This window comes from Sipha flava, unplaced genomic scaffold (assembly GCF_003268045.1).
Source record: "Sipha flava isolate LNK unplaced genomic scaffold, YSA_version1 172_pilon_pilon, whole genome shotgun sequence".
Taxonomy (NCBI): domain Eukaryota; kingdom Metazoa; phylum Arthropoda; class Insecta; order Hemiptera; family Aphididae; genus Sipha; species Sipha flava.
The window spans coordinates 58,391-70,852 of NW_020271951.1; the positions used below are offsets into that span (position 1 = coordinate 58,391).

Sequence of the window (12,462 nt, forward strand, 5' to 3'; positions counted from 1 at the left end):
GTATTGAAGAAAAATGAGTTTCACCCCTCCCCATGGCCACAACTCAAATACGCCCTTGATGACAAGTTACATGATTGAATGATTATATTGTAAATTTAACCGTCATAAAGTCGCTAGCAATTTATCACTCCAATTTCATCTATTAGGTAGGTATTATTTAGCAGTAGCGAACCCAGGGAGGGGATAGGGGGTTATAACCAACAGCCCGCACTATTAAGTTTATTTTAGAATACGATTGTATTAATTGTTAAATGTAATGCTAAAACAGCACATAATAATAATAATATAAATTATGATCGACTAAAATGCCTCATATTTTATCACAATAATCATACAAACTGAAAATAATAATTATAAATTAGGTATTAATTATTACCTACTTACCTTACTTATTGCTTACCTACTTTATAGTGGTTTTAAAAAAAAAAAAGGTCGCGAGCAAGCCCCTTAATATCAATTTGAAGCGTATATAAATATAGATTTAATCATTTAAATATTAAATACGTTATTAAAATTAAAGAAACGTAAAACAAAAAAACCGTTTATTACATTTTTTAAACAACTGTAATTTAAAAAAAGATATTTAAAATATGTATTTGCATGCTGTATAATCATTTTTAAACACTGAGAACCAAGAGGCATTTAGCTTCATCATGTGTGCGAAATAGATATATATGTCAATGTACGTCTTTATACTTGATATGATATAAAGACATGCATTGATAGGCGAATTTCGCTATCGCATCATAGTATCCTACCCATCTACTGATTGACTGTCACTTAATGTGTACATTCCTATTACCCCATTTACATTTAGCCATTGCCGCTGTTCCTCGCGCTGCTTTATTTTATTGTCAAAATACTTCAGTGGCAGCGTCGTTGGCAGTGAGCGTTTACAATGCCCTGCTAATGTGTGCTAATATCACGCTGTCGGTTAACCTGCTGCTCGAACTGCTCAATTTACCGCTCCTAACGGGAGCGACAGGCAGTGACAATGCGAGGAGCAGGATCAGCGCGAGTGACGTGTTCACATATCGTGCTGCCCACTTCCATGCCCACTTCCCTGCTCGCTACCACGAAAACGGGCTGAATGTAAATGAGGTTTAAGATTTACTAAACAGAATGTAAATTTATCCATCCAATCCACCCAAACACCAGACACCCACCACCATAGTTAAATGAAGAGGCGAACTGCCCCATAAAAGTACGTGTTCGGCGCCACTGCCTGAGACCAGTCACGGTACAGTATTTGTAACAGCTGTAGCCCAGTGTTGATATCTGTCAAATATTAGTTGATACGCATGACCGTCTCGAACGTTTTTGAGTGCGAAAAAAATTTAGTCTGGTATAAATATACATGAAAACTGAAAATTGAACCTAGGATTTTTTTTTTTTGATGTTACAAGCCAATATGAAAATTGAACTACGGTGAATACAATAAAACCGTAATTTATCATGCAGATCTCAAATCGTTCGCGTGGAATATTTTAATTAGTATCTATTTTTTGTTTTGTTTTTGTATGATTCGAAATCAATATGAACATAATGCCAAACAAATGTTACATACACTGACTATAATTTATTTTAATATTGTAAATAGTTTAAATTTATTATTGGTAGAATACATTTTTAGTTTCATATTCTAAAAATTGTTGTTCATAAAATTAAAACTTCCAAAATTAATGAAAATGAAAAGTTAATAACATTTATTTAACATTTTGCTTATCGAAAAATATTTGTATACTCCGCAGATTAAATTAAATATAAATAAATTTTTTAATTTGTGAGAATGCTATTAAATACTTTCTAATGACTAACATTTTGTGGAACATTTCAACGCTATAAATACACATTTCATTAATCTAAATTATAATTAATTACTAATACATTATTTGTATTTTAAACATCAAAGTTAGAATCAGAATCAATTTCGAAATTTCAAACAATACCTGTTGCCAACAGTGGTGTTCCCAGGAATGTCCCTTAGAAAGATGTTATCTGGTGTTAGAGTGGGAACCTTGTCAACGTGTTAAATTTTAATAACAAAGAAATGGTTTTCTTGTGACACTCAAAACGCCACTTTTCTGACTTTTTTTTCATCATTTTCCTAATAATTGTAACTTCAACTTAAAAGTACATTATGATTTGCTACAAATTACTATTTTATTAATTGATAACTATTATACCACCAAAAGCTACAAGAGTAGCTAGAGTAATAAGAACATATCCATTTACTTAAAGGTACCTCCAATCAAATATGTCATTGATTAAATTAGATTATTAATTTTTAATTAAAATTAAAAAGAAAGATAAAAAAGATAAAAAAAAAAAATTAACATTAAATTATTCTAGACGGAAATTTAAAAGCCTAGCTTTTGCACTCAGTTCAATTAGAACCTCATCAGTCTTCAACTGTATTTTAATGGATATTCATCAGGAATAATCCACTCAACTTACTGTTTGATCAATTCTAGTTTTATTTCGAAAAATAAGACTCAAATGTTCCGTCGCGTTTTGACATCATAAAAAACTTATAAAACTAAATAAGCAAATATAAAACACTCAAATACATGGTAATAGATACATAATAATTTCAGCAGACTACAATTTGTAGAATTATCTTAGTAAATTAATATAATTAATTTGTAAATTAATTTATAATAAATAACAACTCCCACCTTGATAATATTTTTAAAAACATTGATAAACTGATGAACATTTAGATAATAGATACGTTTTAGGCGGTTAGTCAATGGAGATAACAATATTACTTATAATTATTAATTATAATTCATATAATCGCAGTATAATTGTACAATCATAATTTATGTTTTATTGCTTGCCTTAATTTTCATGAAATGGCGGCTATAGAATATGCTAGACGTACTTTACGAGTATACTAAATATAGTACGTAATAAAATAAAATAATAATAATACATTTAATGAAATTATGTACTGTAGGTATAATTATAGCAAAACGAATTAGTAAACCCCACAGGGAAAATAAATGCAATGAGGGGGGGATATAACTCCTAACTGATTCTCTGGGCACGCCACTTAAAATTAAAGTTGCCATTTAAAATTAAAAACTAATAACTTACTAAAAATTTTCTTTTTAAAAACATATTGATACAGAAAATGAGTGTTGAATCAAAAAAAAAAATAATGCCAGAATGGTCATAACTAGGGCTTAGGACTTTGTGTGCTTAAAATCTTAAAAATAAGCGCATACATATGCACCAAAAAATATAAAAATATGCGTTTAAATATGCACTAATTTTTAATTAAAAAAAGACATACAAATACAACTTTAATTAAAAAAAAAACATATCTTGCACATACCTACTACTACTACTACCAAATTCCGAAATGAAACCTCTCAAGCGACTAATTTGTGATTAATTTTTTTTCAGTATATTTATTTATTTAAGAAAATTATATCACGAATACGAGCACTAATAAATTAACAGACATAAGCCAAGAAAACAAATACGAACGCGAAGACTAACACACAAAACACGCAGTAACGCATTAACAGGAAAACGATAGTCATCCGTGGTTCGTCGATTACTGAGTAATGGTAAAAAAAATAATACTTAGACAGATAAATAAAAGTAAAATTGTCTTTAGAGCTAAAAATAAAATGAATTCCCCAAATAAAATAAGCGAAATAACGCTATTAAGTATCGCCTTATCGGCATTATTGTAGACGAATTCATATAGATAAAATTAATTTAGAATGAATAATGTATCAGCGCGTTTAGTTTGCTATATAACATTTTTATAACGTGTCAAAAATCAAAATTTTGCATTAATATTTTTGATTTACAAGTAAATTATCAACAATTATTTTAAAATATGCAATTTAAATCAATAAATCTCAAAAATATGCAATTGAAGAAAAAAATCAAAAATATGCACAATAAACTTTTAAAATTCAACTCCAAACACCATAATACAAATTTGTTCCATATCAGATTTATTCTATTTATTTCCCGAACAAATATGTAAATTTATTTGAGTATTTGTTTATTAGTCAATAGATAGGGCGTAATTTTAACATTTTACCCGGGCGTAAAAATTCCTAGTTCCATCTCTGTAGACATCCATTTCATGAAATGGACAATACTTATATTGTGCATTTTGTGTAATTATTATAAAACCAGATATCATAGTATTATAACCAGGGTTCGGATTAAATAGCACCGAAAATACTAATATATGCGCTATAATATGACCAAAAAAACCTTAAAATATGCTCTATAAATATGCCCTAAAAACAACAAAAATATATATATAAAAAAAAAAAATGTGAAGTCAAAATTTTATTAAATGTATTATATTATTTTATGAAGTAATAAATTAATAAAAAAAAACTAAAATGACCATCTTCTGTTAACAATTTCAAAAAACTTATATGTGGTACGTCTTGTTTTATATATACCTGTTTTACCTTGAATGATGACATCGTTTGTATGTAACTGTTTCTCCGTTTTTAAGTGTTGAGTAACGTTAAACTTTTTATCACTATTAACTTTACATTCACACAATTTACAAAATAGAATACATGCATCATTCGTAAAAACATCATCGCCACCAAACTCAGACACAAAATATTTAAGTTTCGAACAGTTCGACGTTTTAATTTTCGGCATTTTACGGTATCAAAACAGAAAAACAAATAATACACAATCGAGTAATAAACGAATATGAAACGAAATCAAACGATACGGAGAACTGACACTGAAAGCATGAAATACGTACTGTAGACGACAATATATTGTAGAACAATAATAAAATAAAAATAAATAAAACATATAAGAGGACATAAATGTATAAATATATCTGATATCAGTGGCGTATACAAGGGGGGACGTGGGGGTCAAATCCCCCCCCCCATTAGCTTTTTATTATTTAATTATTTTTTGTTTTTCCTTATATTATATAGTATGCACTATAAAAAAATATTTTGTGATGTGAATCTATCGAGCTATTGAATTTTAACAATTTAGTCAACACTAAAAACCATTATAATTTTATTTTCGTTTATTTATAGCAAAGTAATGTTTATTTGGTATTTTGGTCGAAATGCCAATGACGACTATGATTATACTTTATTATAGCTTATCTTATAATTTATAGAGACAATATGTATATAACAATATGTATGTAACCTGGGCTTTAAAATATTATCGGATACTATCGTTGTTATGAGAAAAGAGAATGAGATCATTATCGTTACGGATTTAGTTCACCGCCTATACATAGTACATTCTATTTATTTATCTGAAACCTAAAAAAAAAAAAGAAATTCACGGGATAATTGATAATTTATTGAACCTATCATGAATTCGTGGAGAAACATAGTTCATAATTGTACCCATATTTACAAAAATAGCAGTGCCGTCAGACGTCAGATTGTTCCTATTGTTAAATATTTTACTATCTAAAATTTTTTAAAAAATTATAAAATAGTAAAAAAAATTTGAGAGGATGGGAGATTTTTTCAATTTTTCCATCCCATTTAGTTATGTCGTTTTCTTTTTTTGATCCCCCTTTCAGAAATCATATCTACGCCACTGTCTGATATCGCCAGACTATTTAAAAATAGATCTAGTAACATGTTAAATAGTAAATACCATATTATTTATCAATTATCAATATGAAACGAAAATGTGGGAATTTTTGGATTCAACTAAATAAAAACTATTTTTCTATTATATAAATGAGATTTATGAAAAATACAAAATAAAGCATAAAATCATGTATATTAGCAAAAAATATCACTAAAACTTCAAAAATAGCACTAAAAATCGAAAATACTTCAAATATGCAAAAAATAGCAAAATTAAATTTCTAATTTGGAGTCCCTGGTTAATAACACAAATAAATAGCTCACTCTGCTATCTTTATATTTATACTATAATAAGTAGAAAATGCTATAAGATCCGAACCCTGATTATAACTATACTTTTCTATATTGTTCTATGAACAAAAATATAACAATAATTTTAGTCATAATAAATTATATCATATTACATAATATTTTTATTTTATTTTTTATAAACCATAATTTTAAGTATATTATTATATTATATAGATATAGAGTATATTATGATAATCAAAATAATTTATACCGGATACAGGATGTACATGACTCATAGTCAATTCATTGAATGCGAATGTAATAATCGTTTTATAATCACACATTTGATATACATTATACATACGTATGTATGCGTATTATACGATTGCAAATTAAAATGTACGTTAGCCATGGTGATTAAATGTATGATTGAAAGTGTGTTTACCATGGTCACACATCGATTATCATTGCTTAAATACGTTTTGTACCATATATTCCATAAAACGATGTGTTTTTCGGAAGAGGGGAAGTAAAAGTAAAATACAATTTTAATTAAAAACTAGCATCCATTAAAATGTCGACGGTTTTTTTTTTTTTTTATAAAAACTAGACGTATTATTTAACACACGAGAAATATCACATAACTAGTTGTAATCACTAGTTCTGGAAGTGGACGAGAAAGGCTGTTGAACATCATTCAAAAACGTATTAATATAATGTTCATAATACAATATGTGGTAATTTGGTAGTTATCATAAAATAACATATTTATGGGTGACAAGAATATCGTGTAACGATATCATATGAATTTAACTGAAATTTGGATGGTTTTATCAATCACGCATATTACGAGTTTCAATTTAAATTTAACCTTGACGGGTTCCAAGTTGATTTAGTGCTGGCAGTATACATGATTTTATTTTGTTGCACTTTAGACACTCAAATGTAACCCATTTAGTTATGCCTGTTCACATTTGCGAAACGAGAGATGATCACAAATAATATAAATGTGAAAAGCATTTTTTCACGTACAATGGGACAATGGGGCCTAAGTACCAGAAACCACTAACCGCTATACAACATAATATTTCCCATACATAATTAATGTATATTTTATACACATGAAAACAGGTGTATACAATCAAGTGGCATAATTTCTTTGTATTAATAATTATTATGACATAAAATTCAATGGTGTTACAGCTGTTATAAACAATTTTATAATCCGTACACGCGGCTTAATAATGCCAATCAATGTGTGTTTTCCCGTATCACGACCAATTTTGTATCAGTGAAATATCATGTATATGTATAATTCAACGGTTTCTTGCCGCGCTTTAACTTAATAATTTTTTTTTTTTTACTTAGGTTAACATCAATAAATAAATTAAAAACATTCAAAACAGTACGTGTCGATATGTATCTCGTATTATGCATTGTACGTGTAAACTGTACACTGTACTTTGCATTATTCTCGACGGTCACGACTCATAAGAGAAATTAATGATTAAAACGATTTCCGGCTTCCTAATATAGATAATTTGTACATAGTTCTAACGATATAATTTTTCTTAATTTTGTATCAAATTTAAATTAAAATTTTAATTTTACTGGTAACAAAGAATCAGTATGAAACATAATCAGTATGTTTCAAATTGAAATACCACACAATCACTCACTGCTTGCGTATAACCAAAACAATCAAACCGATTTATTTGAAATTTTTTTGGGAATGTACTCATTACAATATATAGATGCATTAAAAAAAGATTTTTCGGAAATAGCATTTTAAAGGTCCAAACAGTTTTGAGTTCTGGGCTGAATGTACACATTTTTTCACTTTTTGGTTACTGAGGAAATATTTTAATTTTAATCATACCGTTTGAGTTATGTGTAAATTAATATAGTATAGATAAATATAAGTAGATATCCTTAAATTATATCAATGTTTTTTTCAAACAAACATTTAATTTTACATCCAATTAGTAATTGCTCTAATTTAGAAAAAAAAAATATCTCCGGGGCGAGGCAAGGTAATTCGGTTAGTATTTAAAATTGCATAAAATATACGATTAATGTACGACTTCACTTCCGTATAAAGTCTAAAATATATAATTATTCATTATTACGTGCTACTGTTGGTCGTGCACAAGCACGATTGTAAATTTGTATACCTAATAATCTCAAACCAAGACGATATAAATTATATTCTAGTAATGTACTATAGGCGGAAATACAAGTGCACCGAGTACTGTATCGCACATCTTGAAAACATTTTGTTCAAATATCAGGAAAATAATCAGGAAAATTTGATTGTAATTATACTACTTACATAACTATTATGTTTAATAAAACTGATGCTTAGTTAAAAAAAGTCAAAATAAATTTCAGAAGTTATGTTTTTTATTAATCCAAATTACCCCAACAATCTAAAAGATAATTTCTTCAGGGTTCTATTCATACGTTTTCCGCATGTAGGCCCGTGGAAAATAGCCGCTTTATTTAAATAAAATACCACACTAATTGAATTATCATTTAATTATCTACTATAAAATATATATTAATTAGGTAAGTTTACAAAACGAATTTTTTACTAAAACATAATTTAAAGATTTAAACCATTTTTATTAATAATTGATAGGAAAATACATTCTTAAAATTTGCTGCTGTAGATACGTGTTTATAATACTTACATATAAACAAACCATTAAATTTCTTATACATTAAAGTTAGGAGCGTACCCTTAAATTTAAGTCTATCTCCTACTATAATCTCTATATTTCACACAGTATTATGTTCACCGTACTCAAATAAATGTATGAAAGGGACGTGTTTAGGATGGAGCGAGGGGGTACCACCAAGACGGGCAGCAAATTTTTATTGAAACGAAGGGGTGGCTGCATTTTTTTAGTAACCATAATCCATCATCCATTTTCATTCGTTAATCAAAAAATTTTAATATTTTAAGATTTTGCAAAGCGACCACACTGCAATTTTTATTTTCATGACAATATTATCAAAAGTTGACCGCGTAAAGTCCATGGATAATAAATATTATCTTTCTTGAAAATCGTATAAAACGTGTTTAGGGGTGGCAATAAAATTTTACCTGGGGCATCAAAACTCTAAATACATCACTGCATGTACGTTTATATTTATTATTCCTGCATTCCCGCTAGAGAAAACTTATAAGTAATAAATTAATAGGAATGGTATTAATGGGAATGTAGGAACAATAAATATATACATGTTGTTTGAACACGGTGACCATCGTACTGTTTGTCCGCAATGTATGTGGATTAAATTATAAATTATTAAAGCCAAATACGAACCTTGTTGTGCACAGCTGCCTCTGAAGTCGAAATCACGGAAGCGATTAACTGTTTTATGTTTGATAAACAAGACGCACTTTTTTTGAATGGTATTACAATAGCGTAAAAACGATGAAATCGAAATTGGTAAACAGGTAAATGTACAGTCGTTTTGTCAAGAATGCTTACGCAGAAAATGTGCCCGTCAAATCATGTCTCAGATCGAACACATCATCAAGTATCAATGACGTATAAGATCCAGGGGGAGGAGGGGGACACTGTAATCGGTGACTCTCAACAATCGTAATCGATAGGTTTACAATAATTATAAATTACATAATCAGGGAATCTTAAATACTTATTATGAGTATCTATGATATCCCGGAATTCGTTTTCACGTGGTAAAGTGTTGACTATTAGCGATAAGAATAGCTAACAAAATAAATTTAACATGTGTTTAATATAAATTAATAATTATAATATTTTGTGTACAAACGTATATGATAAACACGGACAAGCTAGAGGGACATGTCCCCCTATAGTCCCCTATGAATGCCCTTGTGAAGTCACAGACTTCTATACTAACTATAACATAGGTAGTACTATTATGTTATACTGTAAGTACAACTCATGACATTTATCGTTGAAAATGAAGCCTGGCGGGAGTGTTCTTATCATGCCTCCGCCATATTTTGTTTGGCACAAAAATATCAAATACTTGCCGGGTACTATTCTTAATATTTTTTCGGTAAGTTAAATTTAAATAAATGAGAAGACATAAAAGTTAAATATAATTAAGGAAAAAAAAACAATATTCATCATAAATACAATATTTTTTTCAGGTATAAACATTTTTAATATATTAGTCTATAATAATAACATAGGTACAGTACCTATCACATATTAATAAATAAAATAAATTGGATAATTTACGTCGTTTACTAACAATATTTGAAGCTTTTGATATGTTAACATTATAGCAAAATGTACAAAATTGGAAATATATCAAACAAAATGTAGCGAAAAATAATTTGCTGTGCCAACCAAGAATATGACATCACCGTTTGTTAAGCTTCACGTGATAACAGAAGTACCTAATCTAGTTAGTATAGAAGTCCGTGTTTGAAGTACATCGTATATCCTTACCGACATAGGGAATTTTATTTGTTCAATGATAATGGATACAATATGTTTGTTTAACCACATCATGCATACGTGTATTATTTCTGTTATCGTGAGTACTCTGGCTGCCAATAGCATTTTTAAGGTTTATTTGAACATACATTTAGTGTATTTTAGTGGGAAATGCGCAGTTTCATTATTACCACTGTTGTTTTAATGGTGATTTTTTTTAATTATTTTTCGTTTATTGAAGTCACAACAACAAAAATTATTCGATGTCTAAGCAATAGATAAAATGAAAATGGGATCACTTGAGTCATAAAATAAATCAAACAAGATAGGAAACAGGTATGAGGTCGAAATAAATTCTTGACAGTAAAGATATTTTAGTAGTGGCTTTATCTGGGGCGGATCCAGACCAAAATAATGGGTGGGGGGCGATTTTTAACGGACACATGATATAGATATTTATATAGATAAAATTAAAAATATTCTTTTTGATATAGGTTATTTATTTAAATAAAAAAATAATTATATAGTTATAATAATAATAATTTTTTTTAGTTAAACCAATATGTGTCATAACAATAGAGTTTATAATTACAAATTTCTTGATTATGGAGGTACCGAACGATTTTCACGTTGGTTCATACAGGTATCACGTTTCGGAAACACCGACAAACACAATACTTGATTACGAATATTTAACATCATGATAGCATATAACTGTGATATCAGTATATCACCAAATAATAAATATAAGTGATAACATAGTACCAGCATAAGTTTGGTACAAAAAAAATAGTTTAAGATTTCCCTATTTACCCTTGAAGTAATTACGTCAAAAAAGTCTGCTACGGTGAACGGGGGGGAGGATCGCCCCCTTCGCTCCCTCTGGATCCGCCCCTGGGCCTTGTGAAGGAGTCTAGAGAAATGGCCGCTCCTTCAACATTTGGAGTGGGTGGGTACAGAGTCGTTCTAAGGATTCTTAGGGTTTAAGACAAATTGATTCGGAGGTCTCGCAATCATTACAATAATATACGAGTATATAATAAAAAAAAATACACACCAAGTTTACAAAATGTTGGTATATTAAGTTTTACAAACTTCAATCAATCGAGGTAATTTAAATGCATCGATACAACGAATTTAATTTTTAATAACATTTTTCAAATTTTCCCTATGGTTCTTTATTCAAATCGCTTGGCATATTATGCTTAACACTAAACGTACGACAAACAGTTTAATGAAGCAATTAACAAATTATATTCATATTTTTATTAAAATTTAAGAGGATTTATCATAATTTTATGAAAAGTAGGTATTATTAAAATTATTTTATTTTTCAAAAAATGTAACATCAATAAATAAATATTAAGTATAAAAATATAAATTAATATTACTTGGAATATTACAATCTATAGATTTTATAACAAATATTAAAACAGTTTTTTTATATCTGTCACCTGATGATGGTTTTCGACCGAAACCGACCGTAATACTTATTTTTGATACTAAAAATATATTTATTTATTAAATTATCTATAGAATACTTAAGCCATATCTAAAGAGTTTGCCATAAAACAATTTTATTTTATTATTGTTCAAAATTAAATTTTTTTTATAAATATTAGTATAATTTACTAAGCGATCACGACTTTTAAGTATAGAAACCATCCACCATCTTATTTTATGTTTTTATTTTTTGACTTTTTTCGATGATATATATGCAAAGCTCAAATATGGCTTGCAGCACCAACGACCTCCTTCTGTTCGGGATTCATTTCGAATCGACTTAATAATTTATTTTAAATCGGATATGATATGAACTTATTAACTGGCCAACTATAGTTACAACTATAGTAACTATATATACAACCCATAGGGGACCATAAACAATTACCATCAGGCGCGTATCCAGGGAGGGGGGTGTTACAGGTGTAGTAACACCCCCCCCCCTCAGCAGTGGTATACTTAATATATTTTATCAAGATAAAGATGCATCATATGCCATGATTTACACTTGTTTATCAAAATTAAATATATATTATGATAACAATAATGTTAAGCCCTAAAGCCGGGACCCGGCATTAATTAGTAATTACTAGGCTTAAGTACTTATAGCTCTAAAAAAAAATCACCACATAGTACACAAAATAAAA

General features: G+C 28.6%; 1 protein-coding gene across 1 annotated transcript in view; it reads right to left on the bottom strand.

Moving 5' to 3' along the window:
- The window catches only part of LOC112680055 (beta-1,3-galactosyltransferase 5-like), a 38,657-nt gene extending 29,269 nt beyond the window's left edge, over window positions 1-9,388 (bottom strand). Inside the window, exon 1 of the mRNA XM_025550049.1 lies at window positions 9,200-9,388. The gene's annotated coding sequence lies outside the window, so the exon portion shown is untranslated. The remainder of the gene's footprint in view (window positions 1-9,199) is intronic.
- Between the last annotated feature and the right edge of the window lie 3,074 nt (window positions 9,389-12,462).